This window comes from Excalfactoria chinensis, chromosome 1, assembly GCF_039878825.1.
Source record: "Excalfactoria chinensis isolate bCotChi1 chromosome 1, bCotChi1.hap2, whole genome shotgun sequence".
In the NCBI taxonomy this organism is placed as follows: Eukaryota; Metazoa; Chordata; class Aves; order Galliformes; family Phasianidae; genus Excalfactoria; species Excalfactoria chinensis.
In genome coordinates this window covers 109,005,207-109,026,631 of record NC_092825.1, presented here as the reverse complement: position 1 = coordinate 109,026,631, position 21,425 = coordinate 109,005,207, and the positions used below count along the sequence as shown (strand labels likewise).

Below are 21,425 nucleotides of genomic sequence, written 5' to 3'. Positions count from 1 at the left end.
ACTGTGTGAATTTTATAACAGAAGCTTCCATTTAAGCCTATTACCTTAGAAAAGAGAAATTAAGTGGACTTCTGAATTCTTTGATTTTGACACTTTTTCTGATATGCAGCAATATATTCTGAGTTTTTAGCAGCAAGTAACAGGATTTATTGTGTGGCATAAAATATGCCAAATCACTGAACAAAACAGCATAATGGTGTGACATATGCAATGCCACCAACAGAGAAAGAAGACAAAGAATTTGGTGCTGGTGATAAATGAGGAGGGTAATTGGAAAACAAAGTGTAATAGACAGAAAACACTTAGGCACTTTCATGTTCCTGTACAACATGCCAGATGTAGAAGCCATGTTATTCTCTGCAACAAGGCTGAAAAGCAAAGAAAGCAAAACAAAACAAAACAAAAATATAAAAAGAAGGACATGTGCTGCAGAGAAAGCTGAAACTGAATGTAGAATTTATACATTTTACCACAGTTTATCACAAGTTTCATAACTAGAAAGCAAGCAATTAACTAGGCTGTAGCTTTCTCTGTCTGGATCTATATTTCAGATGAAATTTTTTTTTCATGATGAATAGAGATGATTTAGAAGAATCAGACATAAAGACAATAATCTACTCTATAATCTCAAATAACAAGGGCAGACTGGATGTGGTTCTGGGCAGCCTGGTCACCCTGCACATAGCAGCAGGAGTTGAAACTAGATGATCATTGTGCTCCTTTTCAACCCAGGCCCTCTTGTGATTCTATGCTTCTATGATAACTATGAATAACATAAAGTGCTTGTTTTCTGCTATATAGATAAATCACAGTTTCAAGGTATTTGATTTTTTCATCGTTAAAACTCACTCCTCAGTATTATCTGCACACATTGTTAGTGTGACTCAGTGGTGCGGTTCTATGAAACCATATGCTCAGAAGTCTGAAGGCTGCTGAAGCCTGTCAACAGTCAGACATATCAACTGCTGACATCTGCACCAGTTGTCAGACCAATGACTATGAATGTCACTGCTCATTAGACTTATTTTCAGTCATCCAGCTACAGTGATATGATCTGTAACTCTTCCTGCTATTGCAGGATACAAGGACCGATAGTCTGATTCACCCAGTTGGAGAAATAGTAGAATGCTGATAGTATCCCCAGTTACTATGACAGCATCACAGCCAGGGTGTGATCCAGGTATCGCAATGCCTGATAACAGGAAAAACACAGTCCAAGCTCTAATGTAAATCTATAGAAAAAGTAAAACGTGTATTTCTGAATGGAAAGACAGGTCAAGATGCACAAGCTTAGGAATAAGAACTCACTGTTAATTTTTCTTTATCCCACCACTATTTCTCACACATGCAAGAAGAAAATAAGATATCAGGATAATCAGGATGGTATGGATAGATGGAGGGCCCAAAAACAATCCATAGTCCCTGTGTTCATAGGAATTTTTGATCATTCCTGGAAGATGCAAAGGAGACATTTCCTTGCCCTATTTCCTCACAGGCCACACAGGAGCTATCTAAAATCAGGTCAGAAGTCAAACACTCACACGCATTACATGCCAGTTGTAATATGAAATACAATTTAAAAATACAATCTAAACTATAAATCCAACATTGTATCTTCCAGTTCTGCAAATACTTTCCAAATCTTAGTAGAACCACTTTGGAATACGGAGTGGTAGCACCTCTCCTTTTCTGACAACAATGCATGTTGCATTTCAACCTTCTATTTCAAGGCTATCCATTTAACCTTGTCAGAGTTTTTTGTTTTGTTTTGTTTTGTTTTTTTTTTTTTTTTGTTTTTTGTTTTGTTTTTTGTTTTGTTTGTTTGTTTGTTTGTTTTCTTTTTTTTCCCCTTAAAATAAAGAAGATGGCATTTGGTTATTTATTCCAAAATCTAGTAATTTCTATGCCTGAACTTGACAGAAATTTCTACTGCAAAAAAATACAAATCTTATTTCCATTCACTTAGCATAACTATGTTAATATTGAATTATTAATATCACCATAATTACCTGTAACCATATAACAATATCTAAATGTACAGTACTTTTTTTTTTTTTTTTTAGAGCAAGTTGTGTGCTCAAATGCCTTACTTAACCCTTTCTTTCCTATTGATATTATCAAGAGAGATATGACCTAATCATGACAGATGACACTACGAAGCCATCCTCCCAAAGAACGTGGATCTTACATACGAGCATTTCTACTGTGGTCAGAAGGCCACAGCTTAACACTTTGTGGTACAATAATCTGCAGCATAACTATTCATCCAGCAGTAACTACTGCTGAAACAGTGATTTTAATCTACTCATAAACAGCCATATTAATCTACTCATAAAGGGTAAGTTAAAGGCCAATTGCCAGCAGTGGAAAATACTTGGTATAGGCTATAGGTAATACATTATAGACCCCGTCTAGTCTGCTTTCACTGATTTTCACAGCTTGTATGACTTTACTTCATTTTCTGAGTGGATAAAAAACACAGAATCCAAAACTGGGTCAAACCATACCTGCCTATTATCTGTGATTAATATCTCCAGCATTGCTAATAGCAAGAGACAGTCTCATACTCTGATCTGCCAGGCATATTACAGTAGTGCAAAATCTCCATAAAGCGCAGGACTCCACAAAACACTCCTGCCCCAAGACTTCAATATGGACCGCCTTCAATACTTCATACTCAAAGAAACATCTGGTCTCCCCTTGTGTTCCACATGTATAATTAACACAGTGATTTCAGACTATGATTTAAACCTCTGGAGGCTATGTGACACTATAAGATTTGCCAGGGAAATTTTTAAACACATATGCAAACAGATTGATATGCTTTGAAAAAGTGCACAAAAAATGTAGGTCATTAGGAAGACAAAATCCATACTTCAGGAGAGGGCAAGGAATGATCTTTCTGGGGAGTTCAGGGGAAGTTAGTCCCAGGAAACTCAGTTTTCATTCTTATTTTAATTATTATTTTTATTTTTTAAGAAGTCATAATGCAGGCTCAGTGTCTGCCATGTAGAAATAAGCTTTCCTTGTCAGATGCTCATCTTGCCTGGGTTCCCAGTGGGGAATGAGGCAATCACTGAATGCCTCAGCTAGTGACACATTTTACTTGTCTCCTTGCATTTGGAAGAGGCTGATAGACTAGTTTGAACCGCTCACTCTGCTTTATTTAACAGAACACAAGTTATAATCCATGTGACTTCCATAAAATAAACACTGCTTATAAAACCCAGAGATACATAATGACTAGAATCATACTCCTCAAAGCACAATGCAAGGAATATGTGAGTTTTCTATGAATAACAATATGCCAGAAATACTAGAAACTACATAAAAATCATAACACAATCACAAGACAGCCACACCAACTACATTTGTTAAACTACATTGTAGTTTTCATCATTAAATTGCTGTAGAACAAGTACCATCGCTTTAAGGGCTATTTCCAAGGTATTATTTTTTTACAGTGTATTTGATAGCAAGATTTTGTTTAAATTTTAAATGATATTTACGTCCCCTTAAAGACTTACAGCAAACCAGAATTGAAAATCTAAGATTTTGATTAAACATTTTTGCAGCTATGATATAATAATGTCGTATTGCACGCAATGTTATTAATTTAATTTGCTTCTTTCAATTAGCTTTCCAGAGGTACAGACTGGGGAGATATCTTACTGCTTTTTCTGAACAACTATAAATCTTGTAAGCTGGTATTTTAAGACTCACAAGGACTGCTCCTTCCAAATTTTGCATCTCCTGAGGCAATTTTAGAGGCATAATAATTGTTTTTAATTACCTGCACTGTCAAATTAAAACTTCAGCAAAATTATCCAGTTACCTTTTTGGCTTAGATAATTGTTTTTATTTAGTGGTCGTATGTTGTCTTTTTAAATTCGTTATATTATTCATTTCCTCCTTTACTTCAAAGTATTTTTTCTTGCAATGCAAACCTGCCAAATAGTAAGGTTTCTGGAACATTATAATAAGTAATGACATAATCTACACGTCTTCCATGTTTCTTTATAATTCACAATATATTTTTACTTTGTCAATCAGAGAACAAATGTCTTTACAATTTACTAGCAAACAGAGACTGCTGGAAAGCCAGCTTCATTTCCAGCCAATAACTAAAAATCTTATATTGATTGATTTATATTCATGCTATATTTTTAAGAACAAATAAAAGCTTTCCATGCAAATTCTCTATTTTCAAAGCCTGTTATTCAGAGGTTTCCTTTTCCCTGAATATTTTGAGTTACCAGCTATGTCCCATCTTCTCAAAGACTGCTTTCACTAGGAGTAGAAAAATCTCTCAGTGGAGAACAAGACAAACAACAGTTTTAAGAATGACAAAAATCCCATCAGATAAACTACAAATAAACTGATGAAATAGATGATCCAATTTTTCACATTTATAAGCCATTTTCCAATTTAACATTGTTATTATTTCTAAGAAACAAAATAACAGCAGCTGTGCTTTGCATTTAACATATACTGTTTTATTGACCAGTCATTCCATAAAACAGCTAAACTCATATTTATCTTGGACACAGGACTGCTTTTCTATCTAACATATAAAGCAAAGCCCTTATAGTTGTATATATATATCACTAACTTCACCAAAGCACACCACTGAAATCAAAATAACTTTTAGACCTGCCACTTGATAATGCAAGTTTTTATATGGATTGTCCTGCTACTAGAAACTGAGAGGGTACCTAGACATCAAGTGACTTACTTAGAACCTCCTTTACTAACTAGTTGATGTCACTATCCAGCCAACAACTAATGAGGGACAGGATTTAGTAGAATTTGTAGAATTTTGTAGTGACTCAAAGGATTGTGAAAGAAACATGTGCGAACGTTACAAAATCGAACTGAAGTGTAATGGTTTTATATTAGACACCTCAATGATGAAAAGAAGCAGTCACTTACTGTAAGGCTTGCATAATTATATTTGAAATACTATATGTTATTTGATATTATTACGTTAATTAATAATTATCTGTTTGAAAGTACAAGCTTTAATATTTTGTTTGATTCAGTTGTTTTTACACAGCTCTTAAGGCACAGTACCTTAAGGGGGGGAGCAAGTCTTAAGAAAACATCAGTTATAATTTTGTAAACTTACTTTCTATTCTCATTAGATAGGAAAATTTACAGAAGGAAGTTGCATATCAATAATTTACAACAGAATAGTTTTTAAGGGGTTATCTGTTTGTTTCCTGTACAGACTTCAGCTATAGACATCAGTATTCTTACAGTATGATTTGCTATATTAAGGAATAAAGCTTCAAATAGCACTACCAAAACATTTTGTTAATGTTAGAACATGCTCTGAAGTACAGATTTTAGGTTTTGTTTTGGTTGACAGCAGGGAGTTGTGCACTGTTTTAGGTGTCTGCACATAGAGGGTCTGCTTTTCTCCTCTGTATTTTGGAGAAAGAATACTTTAGTATCCCAGTGTCTACATTTCCAAGCTCCACTCAATTTGTCATTTCTTTTCTGCTTTGGTTTCACATTCTTTCTTTCTTTAGAAATATTTTAACAGTTTCTTTACTTGTGTCTCTGACCTATGAAGCATAAGCTGCTACTTTTTGCTGCTGCTACTCTCAGCACATCTCAGAGGGTCACAATACATACACTTCTTTCCTGCACTCTGTTCTCCTTATTCCATACACACACACACATACACTCACACACACATCAATAAATAAAGGCATTGAGCTTCTATTTATTAGTGCTGATCCTGAGGTGCATTTATGTAAATCATCTTGTTTATAAATGCTTTTAAAACTTCTAGTCTCATAACATTTTAACAAAGCATCAAAGCTATGTGGTATTGCTACCAGGCATTATTTCCACATTTAAAATGTAAAGCAATAATGCATTCATTGAGGAGGAGACTAATTTTTACACAAGCTCTGAAGAGATCATAGTTGTAGTACAGTTGCTTATCATTTCTGCAGGTACAACTAAACATTAGGTGACTACCTGAAGATCGAAGAGAAATCATCACCAGTAATTAAAGGACTGTTTAAATTTTCTATTTACTATACAGTAATTGAACAAGATATTATTTAAAACAACAACAACAACAAAAAAACCCAACACATTAAGTTCAAGAAATCTTCATTCACTGAGAACGCAAACTGCTTTTTAATTTACTGACCTTTTAGTACAAAAGGATGAGCACTGCATGTAGATTAACATACCACAATCTCATGAAATTAATAGGTCAAATACCCAATTAAAAACACATCGTGTTGCAAGAGACTTAACAGAAAATGTACAGACCATTCTGAAAGAAGAAAGCTGACTTTTGAAACAGCAAGAAAATGAAACAAAACTGGGGGGCATAAGGCTACTAGGTAATTTTAAAAGGCATATATTTCTTAAGGAAAATTTCCTCAGCAAAGTTTGACATCATGTGCCTGCCTGGAGGATATTATGCGAATCTTCAATTACACTAAAATGTACACAATTTCCAGGCACACCTCCTCAGTCTAGGGACCTTTTAAAATCCTCAGATTTTCTGTACACTAGATGAGTATGACTGATGATAACAGTTTTTTTCTGCTACTCCCAAAGAAGACTAGTCATTTTATAGAAGCACTCAAATATTGGATCTGGCTGGGGGGAATTTAATGTTCTTCATAGCAGCCTATATCATGCCACGCTTTGAATTCGTGACTTGAATAGTACTGATAACCAACCAATGTTTCATCTATTGCTGAACAGCACTTGCACTGTATTAACTCTTGGCCTCTAGCCCCATTCATCCTCACAGTGAGGAGGCTGACAGCAAACAAGGAGCTGTAAGGGGACACAGCTGGGACATCCGACCCAAACTAACCTAATGGGTATTCCATTTCAAACAACCTCATACAGACTGGTCGGGGAATTCTGGTCTGGGAGTGCTTAGAAACAGGCCAACTCTACCTGTAGGAGGTGATGACTGACTGCTTTTGCATAATTCCACAAGCCCCCACCTCCACCTTTCCATCTTTATCTTGACTCACTTTTGTTCTTCCTCTACTCTCCCTTGTCCTGCAGAGTGAAGAACAGGAGATGAGAGTGTGGCATCTTACTTCTGCCAGGTGTCAACCCACCACAAAGCCCTATACATGTACTGCTTTTGTGAAACTCCTTGTTTTCTCACAGACCAATCTATGAAAAAGGCTGCAGACCACCAGGTCACACCAGGCCACACCAGGTCACATTTAGCGTAAGCACTATGTCATGTATACTTACACTAGTAAAGAAACAGCTATTTACTGGAAATGTGCACTGAAAGATGCAAAAAGAAAAAGAAAAAAAAAAAAAAAAAGAATGGCTAAGCTCACAAGGCTAGCCCTCGCCTTTTTTATTCCTTGTTTCTGAGATCCACTGCAGTTTGCGTTCGAGTTGAAGACCTCCTGCTCTGACAATTAATATAAGTTAATGTTCACTTGAAAACCTGAACCTTTAGACTGTTCTGAAATGAAATCAGAAAGAAAAAGATAAGTTACTGAAGACTCAGAATACACCAGTAACATAACTCCGTGTTATTTCTGAAGTTCTGGTGAGGTGGGAGTTGGCCTCTTCTCCCATATAACTACCAATTGGACAAGACTGAACAACCTGAAGTTGTGCCAGGGGAGATCTGGGTTGGATGTTAGGAAATACTTCTCCAAGAAATTGGTCAGGCACTGGAATGGGATGCCCAGAGAGGTGATATAGTCACCATCCCTGGAAGTGTTCAAGAAATGTTCAGATGTTGTACTGAGGGACATGGTTTAGTGGAAAATACTGGTGATAGGCAGATGGTTGGACTAGATGACCATAGAGGCCTTTTACAACCTTGGTGATTCTATGATTCTATTATTTTCTTTCCAAGGGTATATACATAAAATAATCTCAGAACTACCTAGCATGAAATGACAGTATTTGATGTGCTCTAACATTGTGCAGAAAGAGAAACACTTTGAGAGTGTAATAAGATCAGCATGGTGAGTTCATCCACTGTAACCTGTGAGCTGCAGCAGTGACCAAATTCAGAAATGTTGGAAATATTTTAATAAACAGAATTTACCTGAGAATCTTATTTTCCCACTCAGTTAAACTGGTCATGTTTTTATAATTCCACTATTTTTCTATGTAATAACTTCACTAACATAACCAAGAAGTTATGTCTTCTAAATACCTTTCAAATATTCTAGCTCTATGGTAAAGCCTAGATCTGAATTCTGTTTAGTTTTTAACATACAGTTTACCTTTTTGAGTCTTCTAATAAAAAAGTTTGAAATGTGTATACTGAAAGACAAGAAAAAATGTCATTACAGATGTATATAAAGGGTATATTCTGTGAACAATATCATGGAACTTGAGGGTTAATACTCTTGCTTGGTTTTTATGAAAACCAAGGAAATCAGTTTGAAGCCCAAAAGTAAGCACGTAAATGACCAATCTCCTTTATTTTTTACAGCATCTTTCCTGCAAGTGTTTTAGAAGTCTTGACAGCAAATACATAATAGTTAAATCAAAAAGCCAATGAATTAAGTATAGATCAATGTCATTTTTTAAACAAAGGAATGCATTTCTTTGTGTCTTACAATTGGGAAGTATTAAATCTGAATTTCCCTTACTACTGAGTCACTGATTATAATGTCATTATAGTGAAAATAACAAAAACATTGCTATTTAAGCCTCATAGATTTTATGGCTTTCTCTAATCAGAATTCTGGCAAAGCTTCCTTTGGAATTACTTTTATACGTAGCTTTGTTTTCTAAATAAAATTAGAATTTGCTGTTTTTGACAGAAAGGGTAATAACTCCAGTGAAACACAGGCAAAATCATTAAAGAACTTAGGCTAACTTGAAAGCCTGGCAAATACGTTTAATTTAGAAACTACTATGTGACTCTCCTAGTTATTTTGCATGTCACGTTGAGAATTCAACAGGCAAAAGAAACTCTCATATGTAATAAAACAGTCCTTCAATAAAAAAGTGCTAGTGTTAGCTATGAGTTTGTTGGTTTCACATATATTGGGCGTAGATTTTTTATTTATGAAACTTGATACAGTTCATTTACCCTTAATTTACTTACAAAACCTGCATCTGCAAATAAACCATCTTTACTCATTCAGTAAATGTCTCTTTACTTAATAGTCTGCACATACTATTGACTTTTTTTGTGAATAAAGATTTCTTAGTAAGTCGTGGTATGTGGGGAACCACAATTACTCTTATGGGGTTCTTTCAGTATATTTCAGCATTATTCCAGTTGGTGCTCAAGGCTTCGAGGTTTGCAGACAGCAAGTCAGCCATTCCAGGATGAAGAAAGGAGAAAAGACAATTGCTTGATGATACATGAGAAAGCTAAAATTGACTCACAAGCACTGTTACTTGTTCAGAAAAGACACAAAGCAAGGGGTACCTGTCCTGCAAAAACAGACTGTTACACACATACCATAGGCTTTGGAGCCCCTGGGAAGCTGCACTTTAGCAAATCTTCCCTCATGCCTATCAGGAAAGTTTAATTTCTGCACTACAGAGGAAAAAGCTCCATTTGGCAGTTGGCTCACCACCTCTGCTACAGGCCACACTACATACCTAAAATCATCCTGCCTCCTTGGATCAGATTCTGCAGTTTTACTCAGGCTTCAATAAAAGCAACAAAGGCTCACTATTAGCTCACTCATTCGAGTTTTCACAGAATCACAGAATCATCAAGGTTGGAAAAGACCTAGAAGATCATCCAGTCCAACCATTACCAATACTTCTCAGCTAAATCATATCCCTCAATACAACATCCAAACGTTTTTTGAAGACTCCCATGGTTGGTGACTCCACCACCTCCCTGGGCAGTCCATTCCAGTGCCTGACCACCCTTTCCGAGAAGTAATATTTCCTAATGTCCAGCCTGAATCTCCCCTGGTGCAGCTTGAAGCCATTCCTTCTAGTTCTATCACTGATTACACGAGAGAAGAGGCCAACCCCCAGCTCACTACAACCTCCCTTCAGGAAGTTATAGAGAGCAATGAGGTCTCCCCTGAGCCTCCTCCAGGCTGAACAATCCCAGCTCCCTCAGCCGGCTCCTCATAAGGTCTGTGCTCCAGACCCCTCACCAGCTTCGTAGCCCTTCTCTGAACACGTTCCAGGTTCTCAATGTCTTTCCTGTAGTGAGGGGCCCAAAACTGAACACAGTACTCGAGGTGCGGCCCCACCAATGCCAAGTTGTAAACTGACAGAGCTCAACTGATTTCAATGCTTTCATTGAAAAAAAAACAAAAAACTACCAACTATGGGTAGCTTTTCATTACTAATGTGTACTTAGTATCTATACCTAATTAAAAGAAGCTGTGAATAGTCTTATATATGTCTGTAACGTTTGCTGATCTTTAAAACAATTTCTATAGTTTTGTTGGGATTTTTTTGTATTTGTTATTTTTGTTTTTTTGTGTGTGATTTTTTCCCCTTCAAATACATAATTAAAAGACAACATACACTGGAGTTTTCAACTTCAGTGCATATGATGAGACTTAGCAAAAACTTTTTAAAAAACTCATCTTGATAATGTGATAGCGTTTAGGAAGATAACAAATGAGAGGGGAATGAAATTCCAGCCAAGATTGCATGTAACGTTTCATGCCCTTTTCAGTATCTTAATATTTTCCCCAGTGCAAAGCCACAAATATATACACAGAATATATGTACAAGGGTAGGCCATTTACTTGACCTTACCCCCATTTTCAGCTCATCTTGCAGACTGCATCCTGTGACTACGGTAAATAAACCACATTGTATTTATCAAGCTATCACATCCTTCTACTTTAGAATCTCTTATTTTCTCCCATAACAAGCATATACTGCAGCCATCTCTTTGGAAAGGGCCTGCTCTGCATACTCACCTGCGCTTGAGTTACCCAGACCTATGTTGCCTTGGGGCTGCATAAATGTTGGTATTCACTCAGTTTTGAAGACAAAGGGAAGTACTGGTTCCAATTAAAATCACGGTGTAAAGAAAAAGATGACCACAACAGCCATGGCCACCACTTGCAGGTGGGGGTCACCTAAACACTCAGCCACTCTTCTGACCCACCGGGCCACTGCTGGGGCATGGTCAAGTTAGTGGCACTGCAGGCCAGACAGTAAGAAAGTGCCCTCAGTGGCTCTGGCATGATGTGGTATAAGTAACCTGCATACTTTTAAACAGCACAACTGCATGTACACGCACAGAAAATGTTACCATAAGAATTTAAGCTCATAATTATCATTTAGTAAGGCAATATGTTATACCGGCTTGGAAACACGCAGACTTCTAGTGCAAGTACGTTGGATTAAAACATTCAATAGCTATCCCTCTAAAAGCTCAAGTGATCACATAATGTATTTTAACTGAAAAGTAGCATGAGACCTCTGGCACTTGTCATGTGGCTTGTCCCCTTTGGCATTTGGGTTCCTCCTATCTTAAAGCTCGTGGAATAATAATAATAATCCCTTTTACCTAACCAAAAACATTATGTATAAAAAATCTTAAAGAACACAGATTATATGAAAGTGTATTTATTTAGCCTATTTCTGAAGATTTTACTGAATCTTTAAAGTTTAGGATCACTTTTTTTTTTTTCTTTCTTCTCTTTGAAACAATCAAAACCATACAAAGTTGACATTATTTGTACCCATTACCATGAAATACCAGTTGATTGTTCTAATAATTGTATATGGTGATGCTTAGCTATTTTTCAATTTTTATTTTTTTTTTTTTTCTTCTGCTATACTTTTACTGCCCTGATATCACTACTCCTGTTCATTGCAAGGGACTTGCAATTACCAGATGAACTCTAAGGGTCCCTTCCAACTCAAACAATTCTATAATTCTACTACTTAATGGCCTTTGTGAAGCATTTAATTGAGCTTTCTTCATATTCTAACATCCAGCTTAGGTTTTCCTTCAAACTGCTCTTATTTAGCTGTTTTAAAATTGCTTTTAATGAACAATAACTCACCACTACATAACATGCAGGCTGATGACTGAGAGCAGTGGTGAAGAATTAGATAATAAAGCTTCTAAGCCTCCTTTTTCCACACAGTACTTCATGGTACAATGATACATATAACAAATCATATATTAATAACTAATTTCATTAAGAAGCATTCCTGCCACAGAAAATGCAGTGAATATAACAGACTGTCTACATTTATTCAATCTGACTGAGTCCTAAAGCCATTATTCCCTACATATTAGGTAGGATAGGACATTCTGATACAAACATCTAGAGAGAGCCATACTTTTTTTTTTTTTTTTTTTTTTTTTTTTTCTTAATTGATGACATTTAATTAAAGATCCCAAAAATATTTAATGGGACCAAAAAGTGACAGGTACACCTGTTAGTAGCTAATACTGCTCACAGTACCATAGCCAGGAACTTTAGAAAGTGAAAAACATTTTGTAATAAAATAAAAACTGTAACTTCTCATAAAACAGAATTTCACAAGTCAGTGGTAATCAATTCTACTTCTACTTTTAAGCAAGAGAAAAATCATAGTCTGATAGTCCTATACATGAATTTATTCCTGTTCTGAGCAAAGAGAACCATTAGATTTTTATACATACTAATACAATGATCTTTTCCTGACATTCCTCTTGGAAGAAAAGTACAATACCATGCTAGTGATAGGGCTTTTTGAGAGATCTGTAAGAGGAATCAATGAATCCCGTGCAGTGTGTCCCTCTGCTTCCTAAGGTCAGTTATCAACCCTGGCATTTCCTCCACTTTCCTCTGCAGGAAAAAGTAACTCTTCATTTTAATGAGGGTAATGATGAGTTTCTAGCCTATAATTGCATCAAATTTAACTGAAGATTTTAAATTATACCATTAGAGAAAAAAAACAATTTTGAAGTTTAAAGCCATTTAAACTTAAATTTAACCGCCTTCGTATTTCCAATAACAACATGAGTTATATAGTTGATTTATTTTTTTTATTTTTTTTTATTTTTCTTTTAGAAAATACTTCTTGACTCCTACAGAAATAGTTAAAAGTAAAGGACCCTTAAGAACATGGAAGAACTTACTGATAACACGATTGACTTTTGGGAAGGAAGTAAGGATTATATATACAATTAAGTTTGAGGTATCGATGTAGGGCTGATAAAAATAGACAAATATACTTGATAATGTATGCAGAAACTAATCTGTCTAACTGGATCCAGCAGTAGCAAAGGGATGAAAACAGACATGCATGTGAATTAAAATTTATTATAAAAAAAGAATAAAAAAATAAGCACACATGCATCCCTCTTCTCACACATACTTACGGGAAGTTGTATCATTTACTCTCAGGATTATCACAGGAAGTAAGACTAACATTTAATCCTCTCTGATATTTTTAGGATCTTACACAAGAGCTCTTCTGCCAGACCTGTAATGCTTGTCCTTCAATCTCATCTATAAAATTGAATTATTTCATATAATAAACATTCGTTATTGCATAGAAGCAGCATACACCTGAGAGTCACAAAATATATTGCACTGGCCCAATGTTAGAAGCATCACACTGACCAGTGAGTACATACTTTTTCAAGTAGTGCTCTTCATCAATATACAATGGCTGTTCCAAAAGTAATGCCCATAATTCCCATTTTATGATACTGGCCCATAACATCAGAAGTGGATGTTAATGGTATTGCAGTAGAATTTTAACCTTCCTGCCAATGTTTCTCTATACAATCTACAGATACCTGCTGTTAGTGGTTATATAAAATCTTCAAGGATATTTACAGTACCATTGCTGTACATCATTGAAACACAGAGTTTCCTTTCTTTGATCACTGAGACAAACTGTATACTTCTACAAAGTTAAAACAAAGCAAATCTGAAACCACAACTGTTTATAATATAAAATACACGAATGAGAAATTGTACAATTTCTGAACTCAACCAGTCCTTATGCAGCTACACAACTAGCATGGAAGCAAACAGAGCAGTCAGCAGAAGTACAAAATTGGCCCTGAGGCAATTTACAGAAAAAGTGTGATTATCTATTCATAAAAATTATAGTTTAATAATATTATTAATATTGGCTGGTGTTTGGTTTTTTTTTTGTTTGTTTGTTTTTTTCACAGGTACAAGCAAAACTCTATCTGTTAATAACCACTTCTACTGGTACCTCTCCTCTAACATTGAATTCAGGCTTGCTGGAAGATGACTTCCAGACTATCAGTATAGGATCCCCTTTTCACATTCTGATTTCCACTGACACATTGAGTTTAGCAAGACCTGAAGCCTTACAGGCTCCAAATCAGGGCAAGCAGAGGTCAGTACCTTGAAGAACAATCACTAATGTCCCAGCAGTTAAGCAGGCATCCAGCCTCAGAACCCATGCCTTGTTTTAGTTCAAATCTAGTTTCCTGACGGAAACAAGGTCTGGTAGGGAGCAGGACAGGAGGAAATATAATAAGGACTTGTATTAACAACTGTAGCAACAGTAGGACAAAAAAAATTTTGGTCAAAATTTGGTACAAAACCATGACAGTCTGATTTTGGCCACTTAACAAATGGAATTTGAAAAAACCATGCAGAAGTTGGAATTGTTACTTAGGCATTTTTTGTATTTGCTTTTACTCATGCAAAATCTCAAAGTTCAGAAACAGTTAATTACTTTAATATATTTAATTAAACTAAATGGGAAAAAAACAAACAAATAAACAAACAAAACTTTTTCCAAACAACTGTTAAAAGAAATAATAAAAATAATAAAAATAATGTCTGTTTTTCTGAGAAAAAAAGTAGTAAAAATAAAATAAATTGTGACACGTGAGGATTAAACGGTATTTTCTTAGAGTGTAGTGATCCCTCATGAGAGCTCTATATTGGATTCTTCTTACCACTATTCTCCCATGAACAAGTTCAGTTATATTTCACATAATGTTCCCTCAAGCTAACAGGAAAAAAAATACTGTAATGTGGATAAAGTAAAAGCAACCCCAAGAGACACCATTCTCAGCAAAGAACAAGAGGACCAACTGCACATCATACTTGAAGGAAAAATATAAAAATGTAACAACTTAAGCTAGGATTTCAGTAAAACTGAAATTTTCTAGGAAGAAATTATTGATTTTACAGAAACCACATTTCCAAAGGAAAAAATTCCCCATGGATCAATGACAAACTTCTCAAAGTTATAATGAGAAAAGAAAAAAAAACATACAGAGAAGTGTTAGCATTTCTTAACATACTTATAGTCTTAATTGTTCCATATACAGACATGCAGATGGGAGTGTACAGTATTGCCGTCATCAGCTCAACCTATTCAGTTATCATCTCACCCATGTCTATTATTCAGATATTAAGATATTATTAAGATTGTTCAAAATATACAGGATCCTCTAATTCAGAATATTCACATTCCCCAAAACCAAGGAAACAAATAATATGTTTATAGTAAATTTTTTTTTCAAGACCTACATCTTTTGAATTACTTCTATCTGTTGAAGCCATACAGGCAATTAAAAATACCCTTACAGAAAATTCTTATCCTTATGACACATCATGTGCCAGCTTCTGTGTTCTACTTGAATCATAGCCATAAGTCTCATGCTTGCAAACAGATATCACATAGACTTCTGAGGTTAGCTAGACTTCTGCTCTTCTGTCTCCTAGTGGCAATAAACTGGTGATACTATCAGCAAGTGACGCTATACTTGGCACTATATGGACTAAAAATAGAAGGTGAGACAATAACTGTGAGACAAAAGCCTGTTTTTCTTCAAAAGTCTATCCATACAATTGTGTATATGACTCAACGTTCAGAAGGCATTTAGGATACACTGGGAATTCTGCAAAATGCTTTACAGATAACTAACAAAGAGAGAAAGACACTGTTTAAGTGTAAGGTTGGATAATCCGACAGTGATATCAAATACAGGAAAAAGATCTGTCACATTTACTAAGTTACCTGTCACAAACCACGTTCTCTGATACCCTTTTCATGTCTCCTCAGAGTGTCAATTAAAGTAGTTTTACAACAGTAAACTACGACATCAAAAAGTTAAGAATTAAGAGCATTGTTTCTGCAAATTTCATTACAACTCTTGAACAATTTTTGAACAGTTTTTAATTAGCCATATCCACATCATTTAATATGGAGCTACTCATTACTTAATTTTTACTCACATCATTTAATGGATGACCTCATGCTTTTGTTTGCTGTGTCATATTCAATTGTTAAATGGTGAAGAATTATCAGTACCCATCATGACTGGTATGGTGTCATGCACCAGACTAGTATCAGGGTGTTCCCCAATTCCAATTATTTTCACTGAGATGAAAATCTGTTATTATCCCATATGTCATTATTACACAGAAATATAGTCAAAATGAAGTACAAGGTAGTATCACCAGATTTTGAATACCTAATTTGAGCTGGAGAAAACATGATTAGTTACTACAGTATAACACTCTGTATTCCCAAATCAGAATTCTCATCAATGAATTCAATTACATATAAAGGAATCAAGGACTGAGCTCAGGGCAATGAAGATTGTATCTTTCCTGCTTCATTCTACTGTCACCAGTCAAGGTTGCTAAGATGTCTCCTCCATCTGTCTTCTCTTGCGAGCTATTCTTGTCCTAGGAAACTATATCCACTCATCCCAGTCCTTTTTCTAGACTGATACTTTCATATCTGATCAGTGATGGACTTATCAATTCACAAATCTGTCAGAACCTTACATAGTTTTTTTTTCTCTATCATAGCTTCCTTTCATCAAAGTTACCCTGGTAATTTGCCCTCCATTTTATGTTTGTTATCAGACTTTCCTTATTTCTCCCTCTAAGACTGATCCTTTTTAATTATTTTCCTCAAATTGTCTCAAAGTGCTCATGTTAATCATGTAGTTTTCCACTTATGTTTTGGCAGTAAAATATGCTATTATATATAAAAAGAAGTAACTTACCAAGTAGTAAGTAGAAGTAACTTCTTGAGCTGTTAGAGCTCAAGAAAACAAAATGATTGCCACATGGAGTATCACACGCTAAAGAGATCACAGGTAACTGGAGACTTAAAAGACTAATGTCCTAGTGATAAAAAACAGTAGCTTGTTTAAAATATCTACACTTCTCAGAGAATCAAGAGCAAGTATGTCTATAAAAGCATCATCAATATTTGTAACAGCCTTTACAGTTTTTATAGCAGATAAATCTAAGCGTGCAAATATTCTCATTTGTAAGCCTTCTGAGGCAATGAGGAGTTATTCATTCCTTGCTGGCCAGCGAGGAAGTAATAAACCAAAGTTAAGCATACTTTCAAAGCAAATATTCCCATAGCTAAATATAGACAGTGAATTACAATCGTACAACCTACTATTGGAGAAAACCTTACATCAAACATAAAGCCTTCAAAGCTGAATTTCTTTACAAATGTGTATTTAAGTAAGGATTCCTATTAGTCTAGGGCATATCTTAGAGAACTCTACACCACATTTCTAATAGAAAATGAAAATACTTAGCTACAAATGCGTATTATTAATCCCATGGTTTTATTAGCATCAGCAAAGTGAAAATTAAGGCTTTGGCAACCAGCCCCAGAGGCAAACACAAAGCTAAAGTTCATCAGCCTGTTCCAATTTAAGTCAGCAGCAGCGTAGTACAAGAGACTCCCACTCTAGTAAGTGAAACACTAACCACAGGCATTCCACACACCAGGTCCACTGCTTTGCTAATTCAAAAGCAGCATTGCACAATGCTAGAAGAGCTTAAATTTATTTATTTTTTCTTATGACTCAATCATGGTTTGTAAACCATACCCTATTATTTAGGATGTGGGACCAAAAGTTTAAAGGGTTAAAAAGACTGGCATTATATACTGAATACCGCAATTACTACAATAATGTAGACATAATCTCAAAGTTCTGACCGTCTACCTGCATAATGCTTCTTCTTTATGAAAACAAGCTATGAATTTGAACTAAATCTTTCTTCTATATTGTAGCCCTTCATAGGATAGCATTCCTTTAATCTCCCCAGCTATACCAATATCATAGATATTACTAGACTTAGAAAGGACACACCCACCAAGTTTTAGTTTACCACTAGGAAGATCAGACGAAAGAACAAGAAGCATTCTCTTCTCTCATCTAGGGAATAACTAGGAACTGTTTCTTATGATACTTTTTGCTTGTAAGAAATGCAGTCCTAAATAAATCAGACTGTTCTCATGTTTCCCTTTATATTCTCACACCAAGACCAAGTTCATATCAAACAGTTTTGACATTAGACAGTTGAGCATGCAACCTGCCTTTAGTGCAGATGGTAAAAAGAGAAAAAAAAAGAAAAAAGACTAATGGAAACACACTACCCCCAGCACCAAAGTAGTGAGGAAATAAGCAAAGATTCTGATCAGAAATGCCTAGCGCTGCAGCAATTCTCTGGGGAAATTTCACAACAATGGTGAATGGCCTGCCTTGCATTTCCCTATAGGTGAGATTTATTCAAAAACATACAACAATGTTGGAGAAAAGTAAGTGTGTATCATGGAATTACTCAGGTTGGAAAAGACCCCAAAGATCATCAAGTCCAACCACAGCCTAACCACAGTACTTAACTCTAACAACCCTCTGCTAAGTCATATCCCTGAGCACCACATCCAAACAGCTCTTAAACACATCCAGGAACGGTGACTCAATCACCTGCCTGGGGAGCCTATTCCAGTGTTTAACTACCCTTTCCATAAAGAAGTGTTTCCTAATGTCCAACCTAAACTTACCTTGGCACAACTTGAGGCCATTTCCCTATATAAAAATTACATTTCCCAATATAAAAATTAAGGGTCAGTTTCTGATCTGGTTAACAATAATGTAGATGTCTGCTAGACTGAATGAGAGCAGCCCCACTGTGTGTGCATTTAAATACTTCTGTGAATCAACTCAAGGCAATCAAAATTTCTGACACAAAATCCTCCCTGTCTTACCCACTCTTTACTCATATTCACCAGTATTTGACTTTCATGCCAATACGTGCTTTACAAAGAGTACACTTCACATTAACTAAAATCGAACCTAAAAATAACTAATTCACAATTATTGATTTTCAGAATAAAGGTGACATAACAATTTTCTGTTGTTAAGGAACACTTAAAAACAACACTGCTAAAATGCTTTCCTACCCTCCTCATCTGCATCATATAAGCAGATACCAAGTTTACTGTCAGAATTAACTTTCTCCTTCTGTGCTAGAGATTTTTAATAAAAATACATGGAGAAAGGAAAAGTAATGCATGTAGTATATTTTCCAACTCTAAAATAATTTATTTAAAGAAACAGTCCGAACTACACAATTTTAACAAGAATTCTATCTTCAGCAATAGTAAAAAATAAAAAATAAAAAATCAGACCAACTCTTTGAGGAGCCTATATTTAGATTTAGCTTTGCACATTAAAATATTGACTTCAAAAACTACCTACAGCTCTTGTATTAATTAGGATAAGTGCTAAAATTTCCACAAACCCAAACCATACAATCTTCAACAACTATTGTCATGTCTTCCCCTATCACTCTAAGACAAACTAAACCTAACACGTGTCATTACACATTGTACTAAATGTATTCTAATTCTTCATAATTCTTCAAAACAAACAAGTTAGTCATTGAAAACAAGGGAAACACCAGATTGTTGTCCACTAAGGATGCTTAATACCATGTTATGAAGTACGAGTTCTCATTTTCTGAAGCTGTTACGCTTTGTAATGTAAATGCACCAATGAAAGCAGGGTCTCATGACTGCAAATGAATTGCAAGACAAGAGTGAAAATAATTACTGCTGCTCTAACGAACAAATTTGGCTACTTCAGCACATGTTATATAATGAAAAATATAAGCAGCTGGTGCAGGTGTTCCCAGACAGTGGAACATATTTCTTTACTATTTCAATTTTACTAATTTCTTTGCATAATATCTTGCATAGTCAGATGCAGTGAGAAATTATGAGCAATACCATAGCTTCTGAAGAAGCTTGCTTACATGAAAAATAACCAACTAGATTAAAAATACAGGAATGTACTACTGCAACATTATGACAACAGTTTTGTTACCATTAACACAGAGGTGGAAAGAAACATCTTAAGACTCTGAGGTGGTGAGAAGGAAAGATACATCTTTGGAAAGGTAAACACTGATAATGTTGAATGGAAACTCCTGAATTCCTATAGAGTGATACAAAGAACACAATCTTATTACAAGGGGGGCTCACAGAATTTTTGTGGATTACTTGTAAGTTCCAGATGTCCTTAGCTTCACATCTGCCACTGGTTATTGCATTAAATACAGCAGTATTTTTTTGGATCTGCATACATCTGTGGGAAAAAAAGCCCACACAATTTCTACATCCCTAAGACGATACATAATTCAAGAAGTATATTACTTAAATTGTGCATGCAGTTTTGAACAAAGTTTTATTAATATTTGATATGCATATTACATTAGATGGAAAGACAGGGATCTATAAATTGATGTCAGACAAAGAGATATATCCAATACCATCTTCACTCTGGCATGTCAGCTTCCTCCAGCATCTACAAGAGCGGGATATATATGCCCAGCAACTATCAGGATGATTTGTTTAAGATGTAATTACAAATAGTGAAACTTCATCAGATCCCAATTAGGAAATTAAGCATTTCATTCATGACAACAGTTCTATTTTATTTTATTTTTATTTTTTTTAATTGTTAGAAGTGCCAGATAAATTACGTGACTCAATCAACACACAAGGTAAATAAGAAATCTGTTTTCTAGAGCATTCTGTGTGGATTATATTGTTTACTAGAAAGAAACAGATATTTTCCTTTTATATGTTAATTTCAGACTACTTTCTTGTGCACTTATGGGAAGACTAATCTATTTCCACTCTGGAGAATTCTTACATCTGTATGGAATGATTTTCAAATTCATTTCCTTTTCCTTCTTACCAAATATATTTTCTATCAAGTTCTATTTTACCTCCTATTGCAAAATGTCATCAAAGATCCCACATGTCTACCTACATTTAGACATCTGCATATAAAAATTGAATGAAGTATCTTCGCACTGGCATTTGTAATATTTGATAATAGGAATATTTCAGAGAGACTGTTTGGTTTTGACAGAGCTCAGACAATTGCAAGCAGTTCTGATGAAAGCGTGCTTGGTTTCCACCAAACTCATACAGCCGGACCCTTGGTAGATTCCTATATGAACACAGGACAACTGAGAGACTTTGCTCTAGAGATTAAAAGGAATATATAACTTGTAAACTGAAGTCATAGTCCAGCTGAAATGGAAAGAGAAAGCTGCCCGAAAGAGCAAGTATTTTTGAGAGATGGAGAGAAAGAGCTTCATCATTAGTTTTGGGTGTGACATTATGGTAGATTTAAGTGAATCAAATTGTAGGTGGCCACTAAAAAGGGATGG

General features: G+C 35.3%; 1 protein-coding gene across 18 annotated transcripts in view; it reads right to left on the bottom strand.

The window, feature by feature from the left end:
* DMD (dystrophin) overlaps nt 1-21,425 on the bottom strand; it is a 1,110,121-nt gene that overhangs the window by 456,572 nt on the left and 632,124 nt on the right. The gene's annotated exons all lie outside the window — the stretch shown is intronic.